Source organism: Ranitomeya imitator, chromosome 6 (assembly GCF_032444005.1).
Source record: "Ranitomeya imitator isolate aRanImi1 chromosome 6, aRanImi1.pri, whole genome shotgun sequence".
In the NCBI taxonomy this organism is placed as follows: domain Eukaryota; kingdom Metazoa; phylum Chordata; class Amphibia; order Anura; family Dendrobatidae; genus Ranitomeya; species Ranitomeya imitator.
Genome location: NC_091287.1, coordinates 198,246,211 through 198,270,763, shown reverse-complemented (window position 1 = coordinate 198,270,763; position 24,553 = coordinate 198,246,211). Strand labels below are relative to the sequence as shown.

General features: G+C 44.4%; 1 protein-coding gene across 1 annotated transcript in view; it reads left to right on the top strand.

Moving 5' to 3' along the window:
* The window catches only part of TRIO (trio Rho guanine nucleotide exchange factor), a 2,940,676-nt gene that overhangs the window by 1,729,906 nt on the left and 1,186,217 nt on the right, over nucleotides 1-24,553 (top strand).

Below are 24,553 nucleotides of genomic sequence, written 5' to 3'. Positions count from 1 at the left end.
CAAGATTATTCAGGCTGGAAGCCAAACTCTGGACGTCCATGATAAACAGCTGAGGTCAGAGCCATTCAAGGATTAAGAGGAGGTAAGACGCAGCCAGGCTGCAATTAAGGCTAGGCAGCAAACTCTGAGGGGAGAAAAAAAAAAAAAAAAAACTTCCTCAGACTACTTTTCCTCCTACTTCAGCCAATACGATTACCACTTTTTAGGCCGGCTATACTGTCATGATCCCAATGGCAGGGGATCACAAAAACACAAGCACAAAAAACAAAACGAGCTCTAGGGTGATGGAAACTGAGCTGACCGCGATTCTGAACCTAATTCACACAACTAGCAGTAGCCGGGGAACGTGCCTACGATGATTCCTAGACGTCTCGCGCCAGCCGAAGGACTAACTTCCCCTATTAGAAGAAACACAGACCTCTCTTGCCTCCAGAGAAACACCCCACAGAAATAGCAGCCCCCCACATGTAATGACGGTGAAATGAGAGGAAAGCACATACGTAGTTATGAAAACAGATTCAGCAAAATGAGGCCCGCTAAAGCTAGATAGCAGAGGATACAAAAGTGAACTGCGTGGTCAGCGAAAAACCCTACAAAAAACCATCCTGAAATTACTTGAACTCATGTGCCAACTCATGGAACATGAGGAGTAATATCAGCCCACTAGAGCAACCAGCAACAAGGAATCACATATCTGCAAGCTGGACTAAAACAAAAATAAAGCAAAACGTGGAATAGGAAAATCAAAAACTTAGCTTGTCCTGAAGATTACAGAAGCGGAAAGCAGAGGTAACAAGACACACTGATTACATTGCTAGCCGGCGAGGAAATGACAAGAAAGCCAGGTTAAATAGGAAACTCCCATATCCTGATAGAACAGGTGGACACCAGAGACCGCAGAGAACACAAGTCACCCAGTACCATCTGTAACCACCAGAGGGAGCCCAAAAACAGAATCCACAACACAGATCACAGCGGGCGCACTGCACATGCGCCCGCCATTTTCTTACCGAAGCAAGAAGCCGGCAGCATGGAGAGGAAGCAGGAGGACACAGGGACACTGGTAAGTATAACAGGGAACCTGATCCCCTTATTTATCTGTCCTCTGATGTGCGATCACATCAGAGGACAGAGAATGACACACCACTTTTTTTTTTGCGGTCGCCGATAAACGGTTAATTACCGGCGATCGCAAAACAGGGATCGGTAAAAACCGACCCCGATCATGTTCTTTGGGGTTGCGGCTACCCCTAGCAGCGAGACCCCAAAGATCTGCCGGGTGCCAGCCCGCGGGCGCACTGCACATTTGACTGACATTTTTTGCCAGAAGAAGATGGCGGCGCCCATGGGGAACCACGAGGAGCACCGGGGGAGACGGGTGAGTATCGGAGGGCGATCAGGGACCCCATTTCTCTGTCCTCTGATGTGTGATCACATCGGAAGACAGAGAAATTAAATGGCAAATCGCTTTTTTTGCAACCGCCGGTAAACGGTTAATTATCGGTGATCGCAACTCGGGGTCGGTAAAAACTGACCCGAATCATTTTCTCTGGGGCCTCGGCTACCCCCGTCAACTGAGACTCCAGAGAAAATCCGACTCTGGGGAGTGCTATACACTTTTTCCAGTACCCTTTTAAGTACCTTTTAACTGCCGCCGTTAAAAAGCGTATCGGCGGTCGTTAAGGGGGTTAATATTTGTAAAATGCTTTTCTTGTCTTTTATATAAGTTGGCAAAATTGGGACGCATCTTTACAAAATGTGATCTAGATATTCAGAAAGCTAAGCTGTGAGACAGTGAACTCCGGATATTACTGGTCTACCCGGAGGGTCTTGTTTATTTTCATTGATTTTTGACAGTTTGTAAAACATGCCCAAGCATGGATTTTGAATATTTATAAAGACATCCTCCTGTAAAGATAAAATGTTAATTCTTTCCCCGTATCAATTAACGCTTTCAATTACTTTTGGAATTTAATGTTTGAATCCAAGGAAGGCATTTTATAAGTTTTATTGTCTTTCAGCAACCGCATGCATTCGGTATGGTACATATCTTTATCTAAAATGACGATTCCCCGCCTCTAGCAGCTGTGTGTTTTACTATGTTATTGTATTCCCGAATTTTTTTTATATTACATTGTTCTACTTTAGTTACATTGTTAGACCGTTATTTTTGCTCTTAATTTTATGTATGTCTCTGATTACCAAGTTTTGAAAGATATTAAAACCCTCTGAATATTTTCCTATCGGATTAAATGTAGACTTACACTTGAGATTCCTGTGTATGTATTGAAACTTATCTGTTTAGTTTGTTTTCTTTGGTTCAATTTTACTGTTAGCTGACTCACTTTGGTTCTTCTTTAAATAATATTTTGTTAGGGCTAAATTGCGCATACATTTCTTTATGCCTATGAAGGCATCAAGTTTATTGAAATAACTAGTGGAGGCAAATTTTAAACCCCTTTGGAATAGACTCTGTTCTGTAATTGTCTACTATATAATTGTCTAAGGGTCACTTCCATCTTTCTGTCTGCACTTCTATCACGGTTATTCATTCGCTGATTGGTCTTGCCAGCTGCCTGTCATGGCTGCCGCGACCAATCAGCGACGGGCACAGTCTGGAAGAAAATTGCCGCTCTTTACTTCCCGCAGTCAGTGCCTGTCGCCCGCATACTCCCCTCCGGTCACTGCTAACACAGGGTTAATGTTGGCGGGAACGGACCGCGTTATGCCGCGGGTAACGCACTCTGTTACCGCCGCGATTAACCCTGTGTGCCCCCAACTTTTTTCTATTGATGCTGCCTATGTGGCATCAATCGTAAAAAATGTAATGTTAAAAATAATTAAAAAAAAACCTGCTATACTCACCCTCTCTGTAGTCCGCTGAGCCGCTCGCGCCGGCCGCCATCTTCCATTGCAGGTTCTGGTGGCAAAGATGGTATGGGAGAAGGACCTGCCATGACTTCACGGTCATGCTGCCGTGGAATACAAGGGGCCCTCGGAAAGGTGAGTATATGTTTATTTTTTATTTTTTAAACTGTGACAAACCTGGCTGGGCAATATACTGCGTAGCTGGGCAATATACTACGTGGCTCTGTGCTGTATACTACGTCACTGGGCAATATACTACGTAACTGGGCAATATACTACGTAACTGGCCAATATACTACGTGGCTCTGTGCTGTATACTACATCGCTGTGCAATATACTACGTGGATCTGTGCTGTATACTACGTCACTGAGCAATATACTACGTGACTGGGCAATATACTATGTGACCCTGTGCTGTATACTACGTCACTGGGCAATATTCTAAGTCACTGGGCAATATACTACGTGGCTGTTCAATATACTAGGTCACTGGGCAATATACTACGTAGCTGGGCAATATACTACGTGGCTGGGCAATATACTACGTAACTGGGCAATATACTATGTGGTTGGGCAATATATTACGTGGCTGGGTAATATACTATGTGACTGGGCAATATACTACGTGACTGCAACATACTACGTGGCTGGGCAATATACTACGTGGTTGGGCAATATACTACGTGGTTGGCAATATACTTCATCACTGGGCAATATACTACGTAACTGGGCAATATACTACGTAACTGGGCAATATACTACGTAACTGGCCAATATACTATGTGGCCCTGTGCTGTATTTTACGTCACTGGGCAATATACTATGTCACTGGGCAATATACTACGTGGCTGTGCAATATACTACGTGGCTGGGCAATATACTACGTAACTGGGCAATATACTACGTGGCTGCACAATATACTACGTCACTGGGCAATATACTACGTGGTTGGGCAATATACTACGTGGCTGGGCAATATACTATGTGACTGCAATATACTACGTGGCTGGGGCAATGTACTACGTGGTTGGGCAATATACTACGTGGTTGGGCAATATACTACGTACGTTGCTGGGAAATATACTACGTCACTGGGCAATATACTACGTGGCTGGGCAATATACTACGTCGCTGGGCAATATACTACGTGACTGGGCAATATACTACGTGGCTGAGCAATATACTACGTGGCTGGGCAATATACTACGTGGCTGGGCAATATACTACGTGGCTGGGCAATATACTACGTGGCTGGGCAATATACTACGTAGCTGGGTAATATACTATGTGGGCTGTGCAATATACTACGTGGACATGCATATTCTAGAATACCCGATGCGTTAGAATCGAGCCACCATCTAGTTATTGTATATTTGCTTAGATTAAATATATTTATATATATAAATATCTACTGTAGGGTTGAGCGAAACGGGTCGGCCATTTTCAGAAGTCGCCAACTTTTGGCAAAGTCGGGTTTCATGAAACCTTACCTGACCCCTGTGTGGGGTCGGCCATGAAGTCGGCGATCTTCTGAATCTGGAATCGGAATTCCGATACCGATTCCCGATATGTTTAAGATATCGGGAATTGGTATCGGAATTCAGATTTTAGTGTAAAATAAAGAATAAAAATAAAAAATATTGCTATACTCACCCTCGGACGCGCCCTGGTTGTAACCGGGAGCCTTCCTTCCTAAGAATCAGCGCTTGAAGGACCTTTCGATGACGTCACGGCTTCTGATTGGTCGCGTGACGCCCATGTGACCGCTCACGCGACCAATCAGAAGCCGTGACGTCATCGAAAGGTCCTTCACCGCTGATTCTTAGGAAGGAAGGCTGCGGGTTACAACCAGGGCGCGTCCGAGGGTGAGTATATTCCTAATAGGTATATACTCACCCTCGGAAGCTCCCTGGTTGTAACCCGCAGCCTTCCTTCCTAAGTATCAGCGCTTGAAGGACCTTTCGATGATGTCACGGCTTCTGATTGGTCGCGTGACGCCCATGTGACCGCTCACGCAACCAATCAGAAGCCGTGACGTCATCAAAAGGTCCTACAAGCGCTGATTCTTAGGAAGGAAGGCTGCGGGTTACAACCAGGGCGTGTCCGAGGGTGAGTATAGCAATATTTTTTATTTTTTTTCTTTATTTTACACATCAATATGGATCGCAGGGCCTGAAGGAGAGCTTCCTCTGCTTCAAACCCTGGGAACCATTAGAAACCCAATGCACTGCATTGTCATTTGCTAAAATTTCAAAGTAACTCTGCGTAATAACAGTGTCCAATTAAATTGGTGTTAAAGGTACAGTGGGTACGGAAAGTATTCAAACTCTTTAAATTTTTCATTCTTTGTTTCATTGCAGCCATTTGGTAAATTCAAAAAAGTTAATTTGTTCACATTAATGTACACTGTGCACCCCTTTTTGACTGAAAAAAACAGAAATGTATTATTTTTTGCAAATTTAATAAAAAAGAAAAAATGAAATATCACATGGTCATAACTATTAAGACCCTTTGCTCAGACACTCATATTTAAGTCACATGCTATCCATTTCCTTGTGATCCTCCTTGAGATGGTTCTACTCCTTCATTGGAGTCCAGCTGTGTTTAATTAAACTGGTAGGACTTGATTTGGAAAGGCACACACCTGTCTATATGAGACCTCATAGCTCACAGTGCATGTCAGACCAAATGAGAATCATGAGGTCAAAGGAACTGGACAAGGAGCTAAGAGACAGAATTGTGGCAAGGCACAGATCTGGCTAAGGTTACAGCAGAATTTCTGCAGTACTCAAGGCTCCTAAGAGCACAGTGGCCTCCATAATCCTTAAATGGAAGAAGTATGGGACAACCAGAAGTCTTCCTAGATCTGGCCGTCAAGCCAAACTGAGCAATTGTGGGAGAAGAGCCTTGGTGAGAGAGGTAAAGAAGAACCCCAAGATCACTGTGGCTGTGCTCCAGAAATGCAGTAGGGATGTGGGAGAAAGTTCCACAAAGTCAACTATCACTGCAGACCTCCACCAGTCAGCCTTTATGGCAGAGTGGCTGACGAAAGCCTCTTCTCAGTGAAAGACATATGAAAGCCTGCATTAGAGTGCTAAAAAACACATGAAGGACTCTCTGACTATGAGAAAAAAGATGATCTGGTCTGACGAGAAGAAGATAGACCCTTACAATCCCAACAGGGAGATATGGTGGTGGCAGCATCATGTTATGGGGGTGTTTTTCAGCTGAAGGTAGATGACTACTGGTTGTCATTGAAGGAAACATGAATGCAGCCAAGTACAAACATATCTTGGATGAAAACCACTTCCAGAGTACTCTGCACCGCAGAATTGGCCGAAGGTTCACCTTCCAACAAAACAATGACCCTAAGCACACAGCTAAAATAACTAAGGAGTAGCTTCAGAACACCTCTGTGACCATTCTTGACTGGCTGAGCCAGAGCTTTGACCTAAACCCAATTGAGCATCTCTGGAGAGACCTGAAAATGGCTGTTCACCATCCAACCTGACGGAACTGGAGGGGATCCTGTTGTGAATTCAGCTTTTGGGCTCCCTCCGGTGGTTGTAGAGGGTAATGCAGTTGTGCCTGGACTGCAGGAGTGGACAGGTGTATCTACTAATTGCAAAACTGACTGGGGTATATAGCTTTGCAGGATCCTTTAGTCAATGCCAGTTGTCCATTGTTCTGGAAGGATTCACTTCCCTGCTGGTCTCTCCAGTTTGCTGTGCTTTTCTGCACAGATAAGTCCTGGCTTTGTTTTTGCTGTCCACCTGCTGTGGACCTATAGTTCTGTGCATATTCATGTTTTTGTCTTGTCCAGCTTAGTCTGTGAAGGATTTTTTGCAGCCTAGCTATTTCTCTGGAGATGCAGATATACCCCCCATGTCTTTAGTCAGATGTGGTGATCCGTATTTTCTGCGGTGCATTTTTTTCCAGTGTTTTTATACTGACCGCATAGTACTCTGTTCTATTCTTTCTTTTTAGCTAGTATGGCCTCCTATGCTAAAATCTGATTTCATATCTGCGTATGTTATTTCCCTCTCCTCTCACAGTCAATATCTGTGGGGGGCTATCTATCCTTTGGGGATTTTCTCTGAGGCAAGATAGGTTTCCTGTTTCTGTCTTTAGGGGTAGTTAGATCTTAGGCTGTGCCGAGGGGTCTAGGGAGTGTTAGGTACCCCCACGGCTACTTCTAGTTGCGCTGCTAGGTTCAGGGTTGCTGTCAGTACAGGGATCACCTTCTCCAGAGTCCGTCTCATGCTGCTCCTAGGCCACCAGATCATAACAGGATCCCCAAATCCAGGTGTGAAAAACTTGTTTCATCATTTCCAAGAAGACTCATGGCTGTACTAGCCCCAAAGGGTGCTTCTACTCAATACTGAGCAAAGGGTCTGAATATGTATGACCATGTGATAGTTCAGTTTTTCTTTTTTTAATACCTTTGCAAAAATTAATACATTTCTCTTTTTTTCAGTCAAGATGGGGTGCAGAGTGTATATTACATAGTAACATAGTAACATAGTTATTAAGGTTGAAGGAAGACTTTAAGTCCATCTAGTTCAACCCATAGCCTAAGCTAACATGCCCTAACATGTTGATCCAGAGGAAGGCAAAAAAAAACCCCATGTGGCAAACAGTAAGCTCCACATTGGGGAAAAAATGTCCTTCCCGACTCCACATATAGCAATCAGACTAGTTCCCTGGATCAACACCCTATCAAGGAATCTAGTATATATCACCTGTAACATTATACTTTTCAAGAAAGGCATCCAGTCCCCCTCTTAAATTTTAGTAGGGAATCACTCATTACCACATCATACGACAGAAATTTCCATAGTCTCACTGCTCTTACAGTAAAGAATCCGCGTCTGTGATTATACATAAACCTTCTTGCCTCCAGACGTAGAGGTTGCCTGTTGTGAATTCTGCTTTTGGGTTCCCTCCGGTGGTTGTAGGTGGTAATGCAGTTGTCCCTGGGTTGCAGTCCTGGTCAGGTGTATCTGCTGATTGCAGTTCTGACTGGGGTATTTAGGTGTGCAGGATTCATTAGTCCTTGCCAGTTGTCCATGGTTTTTGGGAGGTTTTGGATCTCTGTCTGGTTCCTCCTGCCTTGCTGCCAAATCAGCAAAGATAAGTGTCTGGTTTTTGTTTCTGTGGCACACATGCTGTGTGCTTAATAATTCAGTGCTATTCATTTGTTTTTTCTTGTCCAGCTTAGATTGGGTCAGTATTTTCTCAGTCTTGTTGGATTCTCTGGAGTTGCAGATATACGTTCCACGTCTTTAGTTAGATGGTGGAATTTTTGTATTATCTGCTGTGGATATTTTTGGAAGGGTTTTAATACTGACCGCTTAGTATTCTGTCCTATCCTTTCCTATTTAGCTACAGTGGCCTCTTTTGCTAAAATCCTGTTTTCTGCCTGCTTGTGTCTTTCCTCTACTACTCACAGTCAATATTCGTGGGGGGCTGCCTATCCTTTGGGGTTCTGCTCTGAGGCAAGGTAGATTTACTATTTCCATCTATAGGGGTATTTAGTCCTCCGGCTGTGTCGAGGTGTCTAGGATTTGTTAGGCACACCCCACGGCTACTTCTAGTTGCGGTGTTAGTATAGGATTTGCGGTCAGTACAGTTTCCACCTACTCCAGAGAAAGTTACATGCGGCTCCAAGGTCACCGGATCATAACAGTACAACTGGCCAATAATGAGTTAAATGCATCTCAGAAGAAGGGAAGAAAGGTGTTGAGCCATTTTTTTTCTGCAGTCTGCTTTGTCTTCTCTTTCCTCTTTTTCTCTGGGTGGCTGAGGAGTCTTGTGCTAGCATGGATGTTCAGGAATTAGCTTCTCGTGTAGACCAGCTTGCTGCCAGGGTACAGGGTATTTCTGATTATATTGTTCAGATCCTGCTTTAGAGCTGAAGATTCCTACTCCTGATTTGTTTTTTTGGTGACAGGTCCAAATTTTTGAGTTTTAAAAACAACTGTAAACTGTTTTGTGCTCTGAGACCTCGATCCTCCGGTGATTCCATTCAGCAGGTTAAAATCGTCATCTCCCTGCTGCGTGGCGATCCACAGGATTGGGCATTTTCCCTGGAATATGGGAATCCGGCTTTGCTTAATGTAGACTCCTTTTTTCAGGCTTTAGGATTATTATATGATGAAGCGAATTCTGTGGATCAAGCGGAGAAGACCTTGTTGGCCCTGTCTCAGGGTCAAGAGGCGGCAGAATTGTATTGTCAGAAATTTAGAAAATGGTCTGTGTTGACTAAATGGAATGATGATGCTTTGGAGGCAATTTTCAGAAAGGGTCTTTCTGAATCCGTTAAAGATGTTATGGTGGGGTTTCCCACGCCTTTCGGTCTGAGTGATTCTATGTCTCTGGCCATTCAGATTGACCGGTGCTTGCGGGAGCGCAGAACTGTGCGCGCTGTGGCGTTGTCCTCAGAGCAAATTCCTGAGCCAATGCAGTGTGATAGGATTCTGTCTAGAACGGAACGACAAGGATTCAGACGTCAGAATAGGTTGTGTTATTATTGTGGTGACGCTTCTCATGTCATTTCAGTCTGCCCTAAGCGTACAAAGAAGTTCGCTAGTTCATTTACCATCAGTACTGTACAACCTAAATTTCTGTTATCTGTGTCCTTGATCTGCTCATTGTCATCATTTTCTGTCCTGGTGTTTGTGGATTCAGGCGCCGCCTTGAACTTAATGGACTTTGAGTTTGCCAGGCGTTGTGGTTTTCCCTTGCAGCCTTTGCAGAACCCTATTCCTTTAAGGGGCATTGATGCTACACCTTTGGCTAAAAATAAGTTCCAGTTTTGGACACAGGTGACCATGCGCATGGTGCCAGCCCATAAGGAAGATTGTCGATTTCTGGTGTTGCATAATTTGCATGATGCTATCGTGCTGGGTTTTCCGTGGTTGCAGGTACATAATCCTGTGTTGGATTGGAAGTCTATGTCTGTGACTAGTTGGGGTTGTCAGGGGGTTCATAATGATGTTCCTTTGATGTCAATCTCCTCTTCTTCCTCTTCTGAAATTCCAGAGTTTTTGTCTGATTTTCAGGATGTATTTGATGAGCCCAAGTCCAGTTCCCTTCCACCGCACAGGGACTGTGATTGTGCGATTGACTTGATTCCAGGCTGTAAGTTTCCTAAGGGCCGACTTTTCAATCTGTCTGTGCCTGAACATACCGCCATGCGGAGTTATATTAAGGAGTCTTTGGAGAAAGGGCATATTCGGCCATCTTCTTCACCGCTGGGAGTGGGATTTTTTTTTGTTGCTAAGAAGGATGGCTCCTTGAGACCCTGTATTGATTATCGCCTCTTGAATAAGATCACGGTCAAGTTTCAATACCCTTTACCTTTGCTTTCTGATTTGTTTGCTAGGATTAAGGGGGCTAGTTGGTTTACGAAGATTGACCTTCGGGGGGCATATAATCTTGTTCGTATTAAGCAGGGTGATGAATGGAAAACTGCGTTTAATACACCCGAAGGCCATTTTGAATACCTTGTGATGCCATTCGGGCTCACTAATGCTCCATCTGTTTTTCAGTCCTTCATGCATGATATCTTCCGGACTTATCTTGATAAATTCTTGATTGTATATTTGAACGATATTTTGATTTTTTCCGATGATTGGGAGTCTCATATGGAACAGGTCAGGATGGTATTTCAGATCCTTCGTGACAATGCTTTGTTTGTGAAGGGGTTTAAGTGTCTCTTTGGGGTGCAGAAGGTTTCTTTTTTGGGCTTCATTTTTTCTCCCTCATCTATGGAGATGGATCCGGTTAAGGTTCAGGCCATTCATTATTGGATTCAACCTCCATCCGTGAAGAGCCTTCAGAAATTTTTGGGTTTTGCAAATTTTTATCGCCGTTTCATTGCTAACTTCTGTAGCTTGGTTAAACTCTTGACCGATTTGACGAAGAAAGGCGCTGATGTTGGCGAATTGGTCCTCTGCGGCTGTCTCTGCCTTTCAGGAGCTTAAACGCCGATTTACTTCTGTTCCACTGTTGCGCCAACCGGATGTTTCTCTTCCATTTCAGGTTGAGATTGACGCTTCTGAGATTGGGGCAGGGGCCGTTTTGTCTCAGAGGGATTCTGTTGGTTCCTTGATGAAACCGTGTGCCTTCTTTTCCCGTAAGTTTTCGCCTGCTGAACGCAATTATGATGTCGGCAATCGGGAGTTGTTGGCTATGAAGTGGGCATTTGAGGAGTGGCGACATTGGCTTGAGGGAGCTAAGCACCGTATTGTGGTCTTGACCGATCATAAGAATCTGATTTACCTCGAGTCTGCCAAACGGCTGAATCCTAGACAGGCTCGGTGGTCCTTGTTTTTTTCCCGTTTTGATTTCGTGGTTTCGTATCTTCCGGGTTCTAAGAGTATTAAGGCTGATGCCCTCTCTAGGAGCTTTTTGCCTGATTCTCCTGAGGTCCTTGAACCGGTCGGCATTCTGAAAGAAGGGGTGGTCCTTTCTGCCATTTCCCCTGATTTACGACGGGTTCTTCAGGAATTTCAGGCTGACAGACCTGACCGCTGTCCAATGGGGAAACTGTTTGTTCCTGACAGATGGACTAGTAGAGTGATTTCTGAGGTTCACTGTTCTGTGTTGGCTGGTCATCCTGGTATTTTTGGTACCAGAGATTTGGTTGGTAGGTCCTTTTGGTGGCCTTCTTTGTCACGTGATGTGCGTTCTTTTGTGCAGTCCTGTGGGACTTGTGCGCGGGCCAAGCCTTGTTGTTACCTTGCTAGTGGGTTGCTTTTGCCATTGCCGGTCCCTGAGAGGCCCTGGACGCATATTACTATGGATTTTATTTCTGATTTTCCGGTTTCCCAGAAGATGTCTGTTATCTGGGTTGTTTGTGACCGATTCTCTAAGATGGTTCATTTGGTGCCTTTGCCTAAATTGCCTTCCTCTTCAGATTTGGGTCCGTTGTTTTTTCAGCATGTGGTTCGTTTGCATGGTATTCCGGAGAATATTGTGTCCGACAGAGGTTCCCAGTTTGTTTCTAGGTTTTGGCGGGCCTTTTGTGCTAGGCTGGGCATTGATTTGTCTTTTTCTTCTGCATTTCATCCTCAGACAAATGGCCAGACCGAGCGAACTAATCAGACTTTGGAGACTTATTTGAGATGCTTTGTGTCTGCTGATCAGGATGATTGGGTGGCCTTCTTGCCATTGGCCGAGTTTGCCCTTAATAATCGGGCTAGTTCTGCTACCTTGGTTTCGCCTTTCTTTTGTAATTTTGGTTTTCATCCTCGTTTTTCTTCTGGGCAGGTTGAGCCTTCTGACTGTCCTGGTGTGGATTCTGTGGTTGACAGGTTGCAGCAGATTTGGGCTCATGTGGTGGACAATTTAGTGTTGTCTCAGGAGGAGGCTCAACGTTTTGATAACCGTCGTCGGTGTGTTGGTTCCCGGCTTCGGGTTGGGGATCTGGTCTGGTTGTCTTCCCGTCATGTTCCTATGAAGGTTTCTTCCCCTAAGTTTAAGCCTCGGTTTATTGGTCCTTATAGGATTTCTGGGATTATTAATCCGGTGTCTGTTCGATTGGCGCTTCCGGCCTCTTTTGCTATCCATAATGTCTTCCATAGATCTTTATTGCGGAAATATGTGGTGCCCGTTGTTCCCTCTGTTGATCCTCCTGCCCCTGTGTTGATTGATGGAGAGTTGGAGTATGTGGTTGAGAAGATTTTGGATTCTCGCTTTTCGAAGCGGAGGCTTCAGTACCATGTCAAATGGAAGGGTTATGGCCAGGAGGATAATTCTCGGGTTTTTGCCTCTGATGTCCATGCTGCTGATTTGGTCGGTGCCTTTCATCTGTCTCGTCCTGATTGGCCTGGGGGCTCTGGTGAGGGTTCGGTGACCCCTCCTCAAGGGGGGGGGGTACTGTTGTGAATTCTGCTTTTGGGTTCCCTCCGGTGGTTGTAGGTGGTAATGCAGTTGTCCCTGGGTTGCAGTCCTGGTCAGGTGTATCTGCTGATTGCAGTTCTGACTGGGGTATTTAGGTGTGCAGGATTCATTAGTCCTTGCCAGTTGTCCATGGTTTTTGGGAGGTTTTGGATCTCTGTCTGGTTCCTCCTGCCTTACTGCCAAATCAGCAAAGATAAGTGTCTGTTTTTTGTTTCTGTGGCACACATGCTGTGTGCTTAATAATTCAGTGCTATTCATTTGTTTTTTCTTGTCCAGCTTAGATTGGGTCAGTATTTTCTCAGTCTTGTTGGATTCTCTGGAGTTGCAGATATATACGTTCCACGTCTTTAGTTAGATGGTGGAATTTTAGTATTATCTGCTGTGGATATTTTTGGAAGGGTTTTAATACTGATCGCTTAGTATTCTGTCCTATCCTTTCCTATTTAGCTACAGTGGCCTCTTTTGCTAAAATCCTGTTTTCTGCCTGCGTGTGTCTTTCCTCTACTACTCACAGTCAATATTCGTGGGGGGCTACCTATCCTTTGGGGTTCTGCTCTGAGGCAAAGTAGATTTTCTATTTCCATCTATAGGGGTATTTAGTCCTCCGGCTGTGTCGAGGTGTCTAGGATTTGTTAGGCACACCCCACGGCTACTTCTAGTTGCAGTGTTAGTATAGGATTTGCGGTCAGTACAGTTTCCACCTACTCCAGAGAAAGTTACATGCGGCTCCAAGGTAACGGGATCATAACAGATGCCCCCTTGTCCCTGTCTCAGGTCTATGAGTAAAAAGATCATTAGAAAGGTCTTTGTACTGTCCCATCATATATTTATACATTAAAATAAGATCACCACTTAGCCTTCATTTTTCCAAACTAAATAACCCCAAGTGTAATAATCTATCTTGGTATTGCAGACCCCCCAGTCCTTTAATAACATTAGTCTCTCTTCTCTGCACCCGCTCTAGTTCAGCTATGTCTTTCTTATATATGGTAGACCAGAACTGTACACAGTATTCTAAGTGTTGCCAAACTAGTGACTTGTATAGAGGTAAAATGATGTTTTCCTTATGAGCATCTTTGCCTCTTTTAATGCATCCCGTTATTTTATTTTCCTTTGTAGCAGCTGCCTGACACTGGCCACTAAATGTGAGTTTCTCGTTAACCCATACACCCAGGTCTTTTTCATTGACAGTTTTGCCCAGTGTTTTACAGTTTTTCACTACATCCACTGCGTTCCCTTGGTCCAGTCCGGAACTTACGTCTTCATAGAAACTGATCAGATTAGTCTGACAGGAACAGTCCCTAGTAAACCCATGCTGATATTGGGTCATGAGGTTATTCCTCTTCAGATACCTGTTATGAACTGGTGATTCAGAACCACAATAGACCTGGTGGTTAAGAACACACAAAGTGACCTGATAGTTACTAATACATAGGACGAGCTCTGAGACGTGGGAACTCTGCTGACCGCAATCCCTAACGTTATCACACCACACTAGAGGTAGCCGTGGAGCGCTCCTGACCAGACCTAGGCGCCTGGGGCACAGCCTGAGAAACTAGCTAGCCCTGAAGATAGAATGAAAAGCCTACCTTGCCTCAGAGAAATTCCCCAAAGGAAAAGGCAGCCCCCCACATATAATGACTGTGAGTAAAGAAGAAAATACAAACACAGAGATGAAATAGATTTTAGCAAAGTGAGGCCCGACTTACTGAATAGACCGAGGATAGGAAAGATAGCTTTGCGGTCAGCACAAAAACCTACAAACAACCACGCAGAGGGGGCAAAAAGACCCTCCGCACCGACTAACGGTACGGAGGTGCTCCCTCTGCGTCCCAGAGCTTCCAGCAAGCAAGAAAAACCAATATAGCAAGCTGGACAGAAAAAATAGCAAACAAAAGAAACACAAGCAGAACTTAGCTTATGCAGTGAAGACAGGCCACAAGAACGATCCAGGAGAGAGCAAGACCAATACTGGAACATTGACTGGAGGCCAGGAACAAAGAACTAGGTGGAGTTAAATAGAGCAGCACCTAACGACTTAACCTCGTCACCTGAGGAAGGAAACTCAGAAGCCGCAGCCCCACTCACATCCACCAGAGGAAGCTCATAGCCAGAACCAGCCGCAGTACCACTCATGACCACAGGAGGGAGCTTGACCACAGAATTCACAACAGTACCCCCCCCCTTGAGGAGGGGTCACCGAACCCTCACCAGAGCCCCCAGGCCAACCAGGATGAGCCAAATGAAAGGCACGAACCAGATCGGCAGCATGGACATCAGAGGCAAAGACCCAGGAATTATCTTCCTGACCATAACCCTTCCACTTAACCAGATACTGGAGTTTCCGTCTCGAAATGCGAGAATCCAAAATCTTCTCCACTATATACTCCAACTCCCCCTCAACCAAAACCGGGGCAGGAGGATCAACGGATGGAACCACAGGAGCCACGTATCTCCGCAACAATGACCTATGGAATACATTATGGATGGAAAAAGAAGCTGGAAGTGTCAAACGAAAAGACACAGGATTAAGAACCTCAGAAATCCTATACGAACAAATGAAACGAGGCTTAAACTTAGGAGAGGAAACTTTCATAGGAATATAACGAGACGACAACCAAACCACATCCCCATCACGAAGTCGGGGACCCACACAGCGCCTGCGGTTAGCGAAACGTTGAGCCTTCTCCTGGGACAATGTCAAATTGTCCACTACATGAGTCCAAATCTGCTGCAACCTATCCACCACAGTATCCACACCAGGACAGTCTGAAGACTCAACCTGCCCTAAAGAGAAACGAGGATGGAAACCAGAATTGCAGAAAAACGGCGAAACCAAAGTAGCCAAGCTGGCCTGATTATTAAGGGCGAACTCAGCCAAAGGTAAAAAGGCCACCCAATCATCCTGATCAGCAGAAACAAAACATCTCAGATATGTTTCCAAGGTCTGATTGGTTTGTTCAGTTTGGCCATTTGTCTGAGGATGGAAAGCCGAGGAAAAAGACAAATCAATGCCCATCCTAGCACAAAAGGCTCGCCAAAACCTCGAAACAAACTGGGAACCTCTGTCAGAAACGATGTTCTTCGGAATGCCATGTAAACGAACCACATGCTGGAAAAACAATGGCACCAAATCAGAGGAGGAAGGCAATTTAGACAAGGGTACCAAATGGACCATCTTAGAGAAGCGATCACAAACCACCCAAATGACCGACATCTTTTGAGAGACGGAGAGATCCAAAATAAAATCCATAGAGATATGTGCCCAGGGCCTCTTCGGGACCGGCAAGGGCAAAAGCAACCCACCGGCACGAGAACAGCAAGGCTTAGCCCGAGCACAAATCCCACAGGACTGCACAAACGAACGCACATCCCGCGACAGAGACGGCCACCAAAAGGATCTAGCCACCAAATCTCTGGTACCAAAGATTCCAGGATGACCAGCCAACACCGAACAATGAACCTCAGAGATAACTCTACTCGTCCATTTATCAGGGACAAACAGTTTCTCCGCTGGGCAACGGTCAGGTCTATTAGCCTAAAATTTTTGCAGCACCCGCCGCAAATCAGGGGAGATGGCAGACAAAATTACCCCCTCTTTGAGAATACCCGCCGGCTCCGGCAACCCCGGAGAGTCGGGCACAAAACTCCTAGACAGGGCATCCGCCTTCACATTTTTAGAGCCCGGAAGGTACGAAACCACAAAGTCAAAACGGGAGAAAAACAGCGACCAACGAGCCTGTCTAGGATTCAACCGTTTGGCAGACTCGAGATACGTCAAGTTCTTGTGATCAGTGAAGACCACCACGCGATGCTTAGCTCCTTCAAGCCAATGACGCCACTCCTCGAATGCCCACTTCATGGCCAGCAACTCTCGATTGCCAACATCGTAATTACGCTCAGTAGGCGAAAACTTCCTGGAAAAGAAGGCACATGGTTTCATCACCGAGCCATCAGAACTTCTTTGCGACAAAACAGCCCCTGCTCCAATCTCAGAAGCATCAACCTCGACCTGGAACGGGAGCGAAACATCTGGTTGGCACAACACAGGGGCAGAAGAAAAACGACGCTTCAACTCCTGAAAAGATTCCACAGCAGCAGAAGACCAATTGACCACATCAGCACCCTTCTTGGTCAAATCAGTCAACGGTTTAGCAATACTAGAAAAATTATTGATGAAGCGACGATAAAAATTAGCAAAGCCCAGGAACTTTTGCAGACTCTTCAGAGATGTCGGCTGAGTCCAATCATAAATGGCCTGAACTTTAACAGGGTCCATCTCGATAGTAGAAGGGGAAAAAATGAAACCCAAAAATGAAACCTTCTGAACACCAAAGAGACACTTTGACCCCTTCACAAACAAAGAATTCGCACGCAGGACCTGGAACACCATTCTAACCTGCTTCACGTGAGACTCCCAATCATCCGAGAAGACCAAAATATCATCCAAGTATACAATCAGGAATTTATCCAGGTACTCTCGGAAGATGTCATGCATAAAGGACTGAAATACTGATGGAGCATTAGAAAGCCCGAATGGCATAACCAGGTACTCAAAATGGCCCTCGGGCGTATTAAATGCTGTTTTCCATTCATCGCCCTGTTTAATACGCACAAGATTATACGCACCACGAAGATCTATCTTGGTGAACCAACTAGCGCCCTTAATCCGAGCAAACAAATCAGACAGCAGCGGCAAGGGGTACTGAAATTTGACTGTGATTTTATTTAGAAGGCGGTAATCAATACAAGGTCTCAGCGAACCATCCTTCTTGGCCACAAAAAAGAACCCTGCTCCCAATGGCGATGACGACGGGTGAATATGACCCTTCTCCAGGGATTCCTTTACGTAACTCCGCATAGTGGCGTGCTCAGGCACAGATAAATTAAACAGTCGACCTTTAGGAAACTTACTACCAGGAATCAAATCGATAGCACAATCGCAATCCCTATGCGGAGGTAGGGCACAGGACTTGGGCTCATCAAATACATCCCGGTAATCCGACAAGAACTCTGGGACCTCAGAAGGGGTGGATGATGAAATAGACAGAAATGGAACATCACCATGTACCCCCTGACAACCCCAGCTGGACACAGACATAGACTTCCAATCCAATACTGGGTTATGGACTTGTAGCCATGGCAACCACAACACAACCACATCATGCAGATTCTGTAACACCAGAAAGCGAATATCCTCCTGATGCGCAGGAGCCATGCACATGGTCAGTTGGGTCCAGTACTGAGGCTTATTCTTGGCCAAAGGCGTAGCATCAATTCCTCTCAATGGAATAGGATACTGCAAGGGCTCCAAGAAAAACCCACAGCACCTAGCAAACTCCAAGTCCATCAAATTCAGGGCAGCGCCTGAATCCACAAATGCCATGACAGAATAGGATGACAAAGAGCAGATCAAAGTAACGGACAAAAGAAATTATGACTGTACCGTACCAATGGTGGCAGACCTAGAGAACTGCTTAGTGCGCTTAGGACAATCGGAGATAGCATGAGTGGAATCACCACAGTAAAAACACAGCCCATTCCGACGTCTGTGTTCTTGCCGTTCAGCTCTGGTCAAAGTCCTATCACATTGCATAGGCTCAGGTTTATGCTCAGATAATACCGCCAAATGGTGCACAGTTTTACGCTCACGCAAGCGTCGATCGATCTGAATGGCTAAAGACATAGACTCATTCAGACCAGCAGGCATAGGAAATCCCACCATGACATCCTTAAGGGCTTCAGAGAGACCCTTTCTGAAAATTGCTGCCAGCGCACATTCATTCCATTGCGTGAGCACAGACCACTTCCTAAATTTCTGACAATATATCTCTACCTCATCCTGACCCTGACACAGAGCCAGCAAATTTTTCTCTGCCTGATCCACTGAATTAGGCTCATCATAAAGCAATCCGAGCGCCAGAAAAAACGCATCAATATTACATAATGCAGGATCTCCTGGCGCAAGGGAAAATGCCCAGTCTTGAGGGTCGCCACGTAATAAAGAAATAATGATCTTAACTTGTTGAGCTGGGTCACCAGAGGAGCGGGGTTTCAAAGCCAGAAACAGTTTACAATTATTTTTGAAACTCAGAAACTTAGCTCTATCTCCAGAAAAAAAATCAGGAATAGGAATTCTTGGTTCTAACATAGAATTCTGAACCACAAAGTCTTAAATATTTTGTACTCTTGCAGTGAGATGATCCACACAAGAAGACAGACCTTTAATGTTCATCACTACACCTGTGTCCTGAACCACCCAAATGTCTAGGGGAAAAGAAAGACAAAACACAGTGCAGAGAAAAAAAATGGTCTCAGAACTTCTCTTTTCCCTCTATTGAGAAGCATTAGTACTTTGGGCCTCCAGTACTGTTATGAACTGGTGATTCAGAACCACAATAGACCTGGTGGTTAAGAACACACAAAGTGACCTGATAGTTACTAATACATAGGACGAGCTCTGAGACGTGGGAACTTGCTGACCGCAATCCCTAACCCTATCACACCACACTAGAGGTAGCCGTGGAGCGCTCCTGACCAGACCTAGGCTCCTCGGGCACAGCCTGAGAAACTAGCTAGCCCTGAAGATAGAATGAAAATCCTACCTTGCCTCAGAGAAATTCCCCAAAGGAAAAGGCAGCCCCCCACATATAATGAAAAAAAAGAGCATGAACCGCACATCCCAAAATCATACGTTGATCTAAAGCTGCTAGGCAAAAATTAATATAACTGAATATGAGGTTTTCAGTTTAACATTCTGATCAGACTGTATGAAGCCCACTGCCCCTTCACGGCAAACCTCGTAGTGGGTCCTATCGCCCTAACGGAGCGGAGCCGTGCGGCGCCCACCGCCACAGCGGCCATGCACCAGCAGGGCGGACGGCCTGTTGCCCCACAGCACCCATGCTGCAAGACTGAGTCCCCAAGACTCTAGACCGCGCCGCCCCACCAGCACAAAGCCACAGCAACAATGGCCGCCACACAGCACCAACACCAAAATGAAAGGAGCACTTAAACTCACCTTCCTCCAGCTCTTCAGTGAGAGCCAAAATGGGCTAGACCCCTTACTTTGCAGTCTCCTGCTAATTAAAATCACCTGAGCCAAATGGGAGGAGTGCTGGTCCAAGAAGAAGGCTAGAACCCACTACGAGGTTTGCCGTGAAGGGGCAGTGGGCTTCATACAGTCTGATCAGAATGTTAAACTGAAAACCTCATATTCAGTTATATTAATTTTTGCCTAGCGGCTTTAGATCAACGTATGATTTTGGGATGTGCGGTTCATGCTCTTTTTTTTTTTTTTTGCACCCCACATATAATGACTGTGAGTAAAGAAGAAAATACAAACACAGAGATGAAATAGATTTTAGCAAAGTGAGGCCCGACTTACTGAATAGACCGAGGATAGGAAAGATAGCTTTGCGGTCAGCACAAAAACCTACAAACAACCACGCAGAGGGCGCAAAAAGACCCTCCGCACCGACTAAAGGTACGGAGGTGCTCCCTCTGCGTCCCAGAGCTTCCAGCAAGCAAGAAAAACCAATATAGCAAGCTGGACAGAAAAAATAGCAAACAAAAGAAACACAAGCAGAACTTAGCTTATGCAGTGAAGACAGGCCACGAGAACGATCCAGGAAAGAGCAAGACCAATACTGGAACATTGACTGGAGGCCAGGAACAAAGAACTAGGTGGAGTTAAATAGAGCAGCACCTAACGACTTAACCTCGTCACCTGAGGAAGGAAACTCAGAAGCCGCAGCCCCACTCACATCCACCAGAGGAAGCTCATAGCCAGAACCAGCCGCAGTACCACTCATGACCACAGGAGGGAGCTTGACCACAAAATTCACAACAGATACCCTAGTATAGCATCTCTTAGAATACCCTCCAGGATTTTACCCACAGTAGAGGTTAGACTTACTGGCCTACAATTTCCTTGTTCAGTTTTTGTCCCCTTTTTGAATATTGGCACCACATTTGCTATACGCCAGTCCTGTGGTACAGACCCTGTTATTATGGAATCTTTAAATATTAAAATAATGGTCGATCAATGACTGTACGTACTTAATTCCTGCAGTACTTGGGGATGTATCCCATTTTTGCCCAGAGATTTGTAAATTTTAGTGATTTTTAGACACCACCGAACTTCCTGCTGGGTTAAGCAGGTGACATTTAATGGGGAATTTTTGTTATCACTAGTCATTTTGTTATCATTATCACTCATCCACCATTTCATATCATTTTTTAGTTTCTTACTATTTATGTAGTAAAAAAATATTTTGGGATTATTTTTCTGTTTGTCTCAATCTTTGCTGCCTTGATTAGCGTTTTACATAATTTATTTAATGTTCTTTATTTATTTAATGCCTCATCACTACCTACTGGCTTTAATTCTCTAAATGCTTTCTTTTTGTCACTTATTGCGCCCCTTACATCTTACATATTGGTTTCCTCTTATTTCTAGTATATTTGTGCCCATACGTTATATACTGGGCACAGGTCTTATTCAGGATGCTAATAAACATCTCCCATTTTCTTTGTGTATTTTTATGTCTCAGGATATCTTCTCATTTAATTGCACAAAGATCATCTCTCATCCATTGGAAATTTGCCTTCCTGAAGTTTAGTGTCCTTGTAACCCCTCTACCACACATCTTATTAAAGGATACATGGAAATTTATTATTTTGTGATCACTATTACCCAGGTGACCCCCAACCCTTATATTTGATATAGTGTCTGGCCTGTTGGTTAATATTAGGTCTAGCAGTGCCCCCCTTCTTGTTGGGTCCTGAACCAGTTGTGAAAGGTAATTGTCTCTCATAGTTGTCAAAAACCTATTACCTTTTCTGGAACTGCAGGTTTCTGTTGCTCAATGTATTTCAGGGTAGTTGAAGTCCCCCATAATAATGACTTCTCCTTGAGTCGTAGCTTCATCTCTTTGCTTTACAAGGATACTCTCGGTTGCTTCCAATATTTTTGGAGACTTATAACAAACGCATGTCAGTAATTTATTATTTTTTTCCCCTCCCCATATCTCCACCCACAGAGACTCTACATTTTCATTAGATTCACCTATATTATCACGCAGGATGGATTTTAAGGATGATTTTACATATAGAGACACACCTCCCTCTCGCTTATGTGTTCAGTCATTTCTGAACAGACTATAGCCCTGTAAATTAACAGCCCAGTCGTGGCTCTCGTCCAGCCATGTTTCAGATATTAATTCTGATTCGTCCATTTTGTTGGCGAGGCTTCTGGCATTAGTATACATGCACTTTATGTATCTCTCTGTACCTCTATTATTTCTTAAATTATTAACTGCTCTAACCCCACCCCCCATGCCACCGCCACCCCAACTTCCTTATTTGTGCCCAGGTCTCTATCTGCACTATCTTCCCCTCCTATAAAATGAATACCCTCCCCCCCAATCCATAGTTTAAACACTCCTCCAACCTTCTAGCCATTTTCTCCCCCAGCACAGCTGCACCTTCCCCATTGAGGTGCAGCCCGCCCCTAGCATAGAACCTGTAGCCAACTGAAAAGTCGGCCCAGTTCTCCAGGAACCCAAACCCCTCCTTCCTACACCAATATTTTAGCCACTTATTAACCTCCCTAATCTCCCATTGCCTCTCTGGCGTGGCACGTGGTACAGGCAGTGTTTTCGAAAATACCACCTTAGAGGTCCTTGCTTTAAGCTTGCAGCCTAATTCCCTGAAATCATCTTTAAGGACCTTCCACCTACCTCTAGCTTTGTCATTTGTGCCAATGTGCACGATGACCACTGGATCCTCACCAGCCCCACCATTAATGATAAAAAAAAAAAAAATCGAATCTGTCATGACTTCATTATTTTCTATGGTGTTAATGGAGTTTTGGGAAGCAGTAGTATGTAATTTTTCTAATAATGATTGTTCTACATAATCAGTGTGTATCTCATTCACTGTTTCCTAAATATTTTCCCATGGTTCTTCCCTACCTTATTCACAATGCTTACTCAGATTGGTAACTGGTTTATCTATATAGGGGATTTTGTCTCTAGAAAATTTGGATTGTTTTTTTTTTTTGTTTCCCTTATTACCTTGTTCTTTATTATATAACAGTTTTTTATTTTATGAGACAGTGCATTGACTTGTGCATGGTTTCTACGATCTTTAATAGCCTCAAATTACTCCATGAACTTTTAATGTAGCCACATTAATGTTTGCCCTCTTGTTGATGGTGAACTGTACTGCCTGTTTTGAGAAATTGTGGAACATAAGATTCCATTCCTCAATACATTCCTGATCTTCCAACTTACTGGCTTGGGTTTTTTACACTTTTAAGCCTTTGGGGATTGCATTGTGGGCTAAATATATTTCTAGGGACAGTATTTCCTATAGTCCCCTTATCTCTATTATTAGTACATGTTCCAATCTCTTAATTATTTATATGGCTTTAGTCCCCTTAGCTCTTTTATTAGTAAACGTTCCTAACTCTTGATTGTGTATATGACTTCAGGAATATTTTCTTCTTATGTGAGTTTATTATACTGATGATGTTGGGAATGTGATTGCATATTAAAGAGTCTGTGCGATCATTCCATAAATTTGTCATATTTTAAAAACCAATGAATGGGAGTTTAGCTTCTTATGCAATGGGCAAAAAAAAAGACTATGTATAATAACAAGGTATACACTAGCATTCCCACCTGTCCAATTAATAATAATAATAATAATAATCTTTATTTTTATATAGCGCTAACATATTCCGCAGCGCTTTACGTTTTGCACACATTATCATCACTGTCCCCGATGGGGCTCACAATCTAAATTCCTTATCAGTAAGTCTTTGGAATGTGGGAGGAAACTGGAGTGCCCGGAGGAAACCCACGCATACACAGAGAGAACATACAAATGCTTTGCAGATGTTGTCCTTGGTGGGTTTTGAACCCAGGACTCCAGCGCTGCAAGGCTGCAGTGCTAACCACTGCGCCACCGTGCTGCCCCAATACACCTTTGCTGTGGTGCGCAGTAGACTATGTCCTATAGAATAAATAAGCCTTGGTACGTGCTAAAATGAGTGAATAGAAAATTCACCCTTGTCTGTCCTACTGTCAGGACTCAAACCCAGCAGCACTTCCCTCTGAGCTTGTCAGCTTGCTAGACAGTCCCTTGCCATCGCTGACACTAGTACCTGCGTTGTTCCTGATTGTCCCCACCCTGAGTTCTTGATTGGCTGTACCCTAAGTTCCTGACTGGCTCTATCCTGTGATCTCCTGATTTAACACCCTACTTAAACCTGGCATTGCATTTCCTTCCAAGATTATTGAGCTCCCCACAATTAGTCAATGTTTCCTTACACCTGCTTCTTCCCCCAAACTATACTGCTATTGCCATGTACCAACCTCTGGCTAACTCCTGCCTGACTTCGCAACCTACTTATCCTCCAAATTATACTGCTGATCCTGTTTACTGACCTCTGGCTAACACCTGATTACACACCTGCTTATCCTCCAAACTATACTGGTGTTCCCAAGTACTGACCTCTGGCTAACTCTTGACAGCGCAGTCCACCGGTGCTGTCCCTATTGGTTGCAATACCACCACTCCAACTCAGGTCAGTTCATAAGACCTGCAGAGTGGATTGTAACATAGTAACATAGTAACATAGTTAGTAAGGCCGAAAAAAGACATTTGTCCATCCAGTTCAGCCTATATTCCATCATAATAAATCCCCAGATCTACGTCCTTCTACAGAACCTAATAATTGTATGATACAATATTGTTCTGCTCCAGG